The sequence below is a fragment of the Schistocerca cancellata genome, chromosome 3, assembly GCF_023864275.1.
Source record: "Schistocerca cancellata isolate TAMUIC-IGC-003103 chromosome 3, iqSchCanc2.1, whole genome shotgun sequence".
In the NCBI taxonomy this organism is placed as follows: domain Eukaryota; kingdom Metazoa; phylum Arthropoda; class Insecta; order Orthoptera; family Acrididae; genus Schistocerca; species Schistocerca cancellata.
In genome coordinates this window covers 447,435,658-447,443,732 of record NC_064628.1, presented here as the reverse complement: position 1 = coordinate 447,443,732, position 8,075 = coordinate 447,435,658, and positions in this window count along the sequence as shown.

The following is an 8,075-nucleotide window of genomic DNA, read 5'->3' as shown; positions in this document are numbered from 1 at the left end:
AATGCCATATACTTCGCCCGTCCACACGGAATTATCCGCCGAGCCATTGCATACTTCAGCACTACTGCGTTACGACCCTTTCTCAACAAAAGAGCCGCTGCGCGACTAGACTCGACTGCCTCTCTCAACCCTCTCCTATGTTCTTCTCTGCACTGTACTGGCTGCTGCCGCGCTTGCGTGCCACAGCGATTAATGTAACTGCCAGTTCACTATACTCTCTGACAATATTCACCATACTTTCGGACAATATCGTATCGCCATGACAGCGTGTCTACTTATAAGAAGCTTACGACAAACGTTTCTTTAACTTGACAATAAAGAAACATTTGATTTCATCGTACAAACATTATTAAACGTATTTACAAACTTTGATTCATAGAATAATACATCGAATTTTGGTAGCCCACAGAGTTGTCGTATTACAAGCTCTCCTGCGAAACTTGCAAGACTACCACTCCTGGAAAGGATATTGCGGAAACCTGACGTAGCCACAAGAAGTTTCATATCAGCGCACACTCCACTGCAGAGTGAAAATTCCATTCTGGAAAAATCCCCCAGATTGTGTATAAGCCATGTCTCTGCAATATCTTTTCTTCCAGTATTGCTAATCTTGCAAGTTTCGCAGGAGAGATCCTGTGAATTCTGGAATGTAGGAGGTTAGGCAGTGGCGGCAGTAAGGCTGTGCCGACGGCTTGTGAGTCGCGCTTGGGTAGGTCAGTCGGTAGAGCACTTCCCCACGAAAGTCAAAGTTCCCGAGTTCGGGTCTCAGTCCGGCAAATAGTTTTAATCTACCAAGAAGTTTCATGCTGTGTCACTGTTCAGCAGCTTAGTCGAGCTGCATATGTCCACTACTTCTTCAATAATGCTATCGCATCACGAAGACGTCGACGAGAGAATTTTGGTGCTTTTGTGTTCCATACTGTGTCCTTTACTGAGACAATGCTCGGCCACTGCAGATATCTCTGCTGGTCCATATGTGCATGCCGTCGATTTTCGACGTATCTGTCCTCCACACTGCGAAGAGTTTGTCCAATGCATGCCTTCCCGTAGCTACAGTGAATATTATAGACACCAGGCCATCTTAAACCAAGATCATTTTTCACTGAGCCTATAAGAACTCTGAGTTCCGCTTGTGGGCTCAAATCAATCTTTTAAAATTGTGACGCAATGCCGTGCTCAGTGCGCAGTAATAACAAAATATAAGTGAGTCTGCACAGCTAAAAGACACCAGTAGACCCAGAAGATGACCACTGTAATCTTGGCCGAAACGTTGGTTTCTCTAATAGAGTTTTTTTGTTGTTGTCACAAATGGTTCAAATGGCTCTGAGCACTATGCGACTTAACTTCTGAGGTCATCAGTCACCTAGAACTTAGAACTAATTAAACCTAACTAACCTAAGGACATCACACACATCCATCCCGAGCCAGGATTCGAACCTGCGACCGTTGCGGTCGCTCGGCTCCAGACTGTAGCGCCCAGAACCGCACGGCCACTCCGGCCGGCTTTTTCTCACATTATGACTTTGTAGCATATTCAGAAAACGTTTGTGAAAATAAACGCACACTGTTCAGAGAAAATTGTCTTTTCTTTGGAGCGGTTGTGATGTCCAGGAGTCAAGGCGGTCGCGGAAATTTACAAACATTGCCGAAATATAGTCCCCAAGCTTCCTCATATGGTTCACGTCGAGCTGCAGAAACATACCAGTCCAACACGCTGGCGCGCGGATTCCGGCGCCTATTCCCAACACAAAATAACATGACTGCAGCAGACATGTCCAAGATCTGCCCGAGTTCCCACAGAGACACCCTCTTTTCCTTCTGAGCAACTGGATCAGAACAGAGTTTACGCCTTTTTTTTTATCAAAGAAGAACCGTCACGGCATGCTGAGTCCATATTGAGTTTTACAACCGCGGAGCCGTTGTAGCAAGCTCTGACGAACACGGCCTTGCTATCCCGTATGTATGTTCATTCAACACCTTATGTATGCAGATAAATGAATCCATCTAAAAGAGAAAATACCATTTTCTGCACCCGAAGATAGAGGAACAAGTGTGGAAAGTGAAACTCAAAAGGTTTCCATTTCGAGAAATGGAACCTTCTCAAACTCCATGTGGTGCAACACAACACAACATGCAGTCATGTAATTACGAATTGAACAGCCTAGTTGTCATGATTAAACAATAATGAGTCAAACTGTGGAGACACAGCGTTCATCTTGGTTCAGTCCTATACTGTTAAGAGTAAATTGTACCCAGCAATTTGTGATTGGTTTTGGAGGTACATTCATACCGTCAAACCTTTGCCCATGTTAGACCACTCAAACAACCCAGGAAGGTAGCTTTCAAAACACACTTTGTTAAACTTTAATTATGCCAGTAAACTTCAAGAAGTAGAACTCATGAAAATAATGTAAAAAGTCCAGTAACATGATCCGATGGGAAACTTTATAAGGAAATTGTATTATAGCTAGCTTTTTTAAAGTTTATTTCCCCTTTTTTCACTTTGAAGGGTATTAACCAGTAGCATTTCGCTCACTACTTTTTTAATAATCAACGGGAATTTCTCATTTTATCTGATATTCAAAATGGCAATTTTAGAACCTTGCCCCCTCTTCCTTAGATTTCTACAGACGCCCAAGGTCTTTTGTTTCAGTCGTTTCTCGCATTTCGTAAATTTTTATGTCACCTTAGGTTTGTTGGAGTATGTGTTGGCTTACTGGATGAGTGTTCCTTTTGGTCCACGCTTAAGCTCAGTAAACACTTAACTACTTGCTTAGGAATCAACACAGTGCTAAAACTGCTAGAGTTCACCCTAACATTGTATCAAGCCAATGATAAACTTTAAACTTTATTACAAACTACTCAGGCTATTGTCTCATGACCAGTATAGGCTCATGTCCTGTTCACAGTAATTTTATGACCACAGTAATTACAGTAATTTTATGACCATCAGTACTTGTGAATCAAGTAACTCTCATGCTACATAGAAGTGTCTCAGATACACAAATATTTAACTACATAATGACTGTGGAAGCGTATATCGTTAACACACCATGGACGTCTTAAATTTGGCAATGGTAGTGCAAGTTTCCGACATTCGCCGTTAGCGGTCGTGTGGGATCCGGTGGACCCAATGGCGCCCACCCGCTGAGCCACACATCAGGTGACTCGGTGGAAGGAGCGCCCTCTGTCGCCGCGATGTAGGACGGCCGGCAGCAGCCACACAGCCTACTCACGCTCGCAGCCACTTTGCTACAGGACGCTACGCAGATGCCTCCTAGAGTCTCCTTGATGCTATTGTATGACCTGGACTCCATTTCTTGCTCCGTTACTTGTAATGAGTCTTTTTATGTCTGGAGAAATACAAGTTAAATAAATCTTCTGTTTACTGCTCATGTCCAGCTTTCCTATGACGATAGTTGCCCACCACTCTGTAGCCATCTCTCCTTACCGTTGTGTACAACAATAACAAAGTATTTCTGAGTTAAATATAAATTCATTCATAAAATAATTGTCACACACTGTTAACGTTACAAGTCATACGTAGTATTTCATTTAATTTACATGATTATAGTTTTATCTTAAATACCTGGCCGTACTAACACCAGGCGTCAAATGTTTTCTCTCTCACACAATCATTACTGGATACTGTTTTACCAAGTCATTCATAACACATGCTCCGATTCAGAGATTATAGATGGAGATGTATACTAACGACTTCCCGCTGTAAGTGACAAAAACGATTTTGTTCTTTTACTCTAAATTTGTGTTCTCTTCCTCTGGTTTTTTTTTTCATTTCTTCTCTGTCAACAGGAGTAGGCGTAAAAATACATGGAGAAGGTAATCATTTCAGACACTGTCATTAAGGAAATAGACTTTCGACATTCTTGATCAAAACTAGAAGCTTTGAACTTGATTATTCTGGCAATTCTGCGTTGTCAAGAATTTGAAATCTTAGCCACTGTTAGTATCTCTGTTCGTGTGTGAAGTAAGGCCTACAACTTGTCAATATTTTCCAATCTGTAGCCATGCTGCATGTGCAACACGATAAATTACTTAATTAAAATTGGTGAGTTTTTGAAATGTTCTTGGATATTCAGCCGGCTGACATTGTCCAAATGGGGCAGTATCTCGGAAAGTTCATTTGTTGCTTTCTTCCGCTGCACTTAAATTGCAATATATCCATAACCGCAAGAACTGTAGCTTTTAGCTTCAATCCAGGTAACCAATAATGACGTTGCTCATACCATAGTACTGGAAGCATTCAACATAACACTTCTATACCCATATTTCGCACCTTCATTAGCCTTCATTGTTAAGACTGCTTTGTACTTCCGTAATCTGTGAACAAATAAATTACACTTATAGGTAAAATGGACTTAAGGATTTTCTGTTATGACTATTGGAAATATAATGTACGAAAGGTTCATGTAAATCGCTTGTACATTAATCTCAAAACTTTCTGTCGCGGACACATGTCTTTCGCGGAGAAGTACTCTTTTAATTACAAGGGTAGCTGTTGGAACTGACTTCTTAGGTGACATTAATTTGCCTGGTTCCAATATTCGTTCTAGGAAACATCTTATGAGAGATAAAGGTAAAACTTAGAGCTATATACCGCATTTCATCAACCAAAGTATATAACACGACATTTCCTTTCGCGACTGAAGACAATAATGAAACCAGCGGAAGTCATTAAGCTTGCATTTAGATCCTAATATGCATCTTTCGACACCACTTTCATTTATCATACTTATAAAGTGGATTTATGGGCCATTCGGTGCACTAAAATGGGAGAACATGAGAAAGTAAATTAAACGTCCATTGCTGAAACGAACGCTTTCATAAAGCACGTAATTAGTCGCAGAACTCATTCGCGAAGGTGTTTCCACCGAGGACAATCTCGACGAGGCAAAATAACTGTGGCAGTTACGTCTAGTGCTACATCTACGGTAGGTCTGCCGTACGCTACGGCTATCTGTCACATATTTCCTCCTCTGCGTCGTAAACCCTATGAACATCGGGACAGAGAAACCGTTTCTGAGGATACGCCCCGCACCCTCTGAAGCGACGGAGAATTCTTGACATTCTCGATGCATAACATCAGTCCGTAATCCCCATATAGCCTTAAGACTCCCAAGGAAGAGAGCAAAATCGGTTTCCTCATATTGCCCTGCTACCGACGCTATTAGTTTCATTACATTTCAGATCAATTTCTCTGCCCTCTGTCCAGCAGAGCCGGCCGCGGTGGTCTAGCGGTTCTAGGCGCTCAGTCCGGAGCCGCGCGACTGCTACGGTCGCAGGTTCGAATCCTGCCTCGGGCATGGATGTGTGTGATGTCCTTAGGTTAGTTAGGTTTAAGTAGTTCTAAGTTCTAGGGGACTGATGACCATAGATGTTAAGTCCCATAGTGCTCAGAGCCATTTGAACCATTTTGTCCAGCAGACGTCGATAATTTAAATTTCATTGTATTCGAGTCTTCCACGAGAATACCTTACGCTTGGCACCACTAAGCAGAACATGGCAAAGTGATTACTACTGGTGGTGCGTATGGTGCTTTGGCATTGTATCTAGAGGCTTATGCAGAGCTTGGTTATGTTATGCTAAACTTTCAATGTGTTATGTCGTTGTCCTTGCTTAATACTTTCAGTCTCTGTGCAGGAGTTAAGCTCATGTTACGTTAAACTCTTATAGTGTGAATAGGGTGACAATTCTAACTCATAGTCTTAATTTACACATATCGATTTGATGTATTTCTTAGGTTTTTGTCCACATATATATTGTTTCCATGGGTTTAAAAAACCTAATGTTACCTTGCTTAATTTTTTTCTTTATTTTTGTGGCGTTGTACACTTATTGTCATAACTAGTAATCTGACGTGTCTGCTTATTCTTGTTACTGATTGTTAAGTACAGTACTCCCTAGTTGACATAGAGATAACAGTGAATATTCTGTTACCTACTTTTTATGAGAAATTATGTGACATTGTCCTTATATTTGTGATGGTGACTGTATTATACCTTGTACATGGCATAGTGATTATTACTGGTGTTGTACATGGTGCCCTTTGCATTAGATATGAAGTCTTATGTAGAACTTGGTAGTGTTATGCCAAACTTTTATTGTTTCATTTGGTTTCCCTTGTTAATGCCTCCAGTCCTTGAGCAGGAATTTAGCCTGTATACTGTGTGAGCAGGTTGCCAGTTTAGCTCATAATGTTAACGTAGAAATATGGATTCCAGCCCATCACTCAGTGGAATATTTGATGTTTTGCTTTGATATTATGATTTTCAGATCTAGCAACGTTTTCTTCGTTTTATTATCTGTTTCATTCAGTGTGGACATTTTTTAATTCTTTTGACAGATTGGCAAATAAAATTTTAAATATTTTGCCCACATATTTATTACTGGTTGGGTTTTTAAAAAAAACTGATGATATTTTATTGTACAACTTCCTTAATTCCTGTAACTTTGTATGCATAAGTTAGTAACACATTATGTCACATGTTTACTTATCCACATTATTATTAGTAGGTACAGTACTGGCTGTTTGGCATAGTTTTCTCTTGTTCTCATGTTTTCTATTTACATAATTGAGTTAGCCTTCCATAAAATAAGCCTGTATTCTCTGACTTTAACTCTTATGTTTGAACAAGTGATTTGTCAGCCTATGCTTTTATAATGTTTCATATTTTCTGACCTGTGTTGACAATTGTTGCAATGGTAACTCAGATGATGTTTAATAGTTGTAAATATGATCTTGAAGTAAGTAGTGTATATGTTCCAGCCTGCTGTATAACTAAATTGTTGTTGTCATACTTTACTCTTACAGAGATTTTACTTGGCTTTTTCGTTTTTCATATCTCTACCTATTTTTTGGATACTACTGCTGTTCTTAATAAAAAAAAATGTGTGTATGTGCCCATCTAAAAAATTCTAAGATGGTCCTAGTTTTCTTTTCTTGATTTCTTTGTATCTTCCTAAATTTTTGCAACTGATTTTTCATTTTACTGTCAACAGTTTTTGTTCTGTAGTTATGTATTTTGTCAAATAATGTTCTGTAATGTGTAACGACTGTGGATATAAAATATAGGAAGTAGCAGTGCTTTGTTTAGTTGCTTCTAATACCATCTTTGCTTCTTACTCTGTAACGTGTGTATGTTTCATGACGGTCAGTTGTATCTGCTGCTCTAATGGGTAACACCATCTTCTGCGTTAAGAGACTTGTTGTCTTGGTGAATATATAAATGCAGAGATTTGATATGTATTACGTATTATTTCTTTAGCGGTAAATGGTGTAGTGTGATTAATATTAAGCTTTCCTGAAATTATAACTTCATACATCGCATATATCCAAATGATAATTTTTCGTATTTTTCTTTATGTCTTTGCTTTGGTTGGTTGTACCCATACCGATGAGATGGTACAATACCGAAACTGGTTGTAGTTATGGACTATTAGTACAGTTGTGTGTCATGCATTTCAAAACATTCATTATTCCCATTGGAAACCGACTGAAAAAATTTTTCAATCGGAATGGAGGGATCGTGCGTGCTCAATTGGTCATTGGAGATTACAGAATGCATTTCGAAATGTTGTCGCAGATATTTGGACTAAACTGTTCCGCGGGAAATTTGTGTGACTGTTGAAAGGAATATGTTAGACATTGATGATTACAGTTCTTTAATACAAACATTGCTTCAAACGCTCAAAAGGTAACTATAAGCATCGATCGAAAAGGAAACGCACAATCTATTGTGACTCGCTAGCGTACGTTTCGTAGGTAGAGGGATTTGGTTCGAATAAGCTTTAAAATATGGTCCATCTTTTCATTCACTAGACTGCAGCTATCTTTGTTTCCAAGACAATACACGTTTGTAAAACTCGTTAGTTTGGTAATTACATTATTTTTCAACATACGCTATGTGCCAGTTGCCACTCTGAAAACGTTACCCGAGCTGCTGAGTCTTCGACCATTGAAACGGAAATCCAGTAGCAGCAGGGGGGGGACTGTATGGGGCATATGAGCCATCTCCTAAACTGACTTACAGGCAGCGTTCTTTCTCACATTGTAG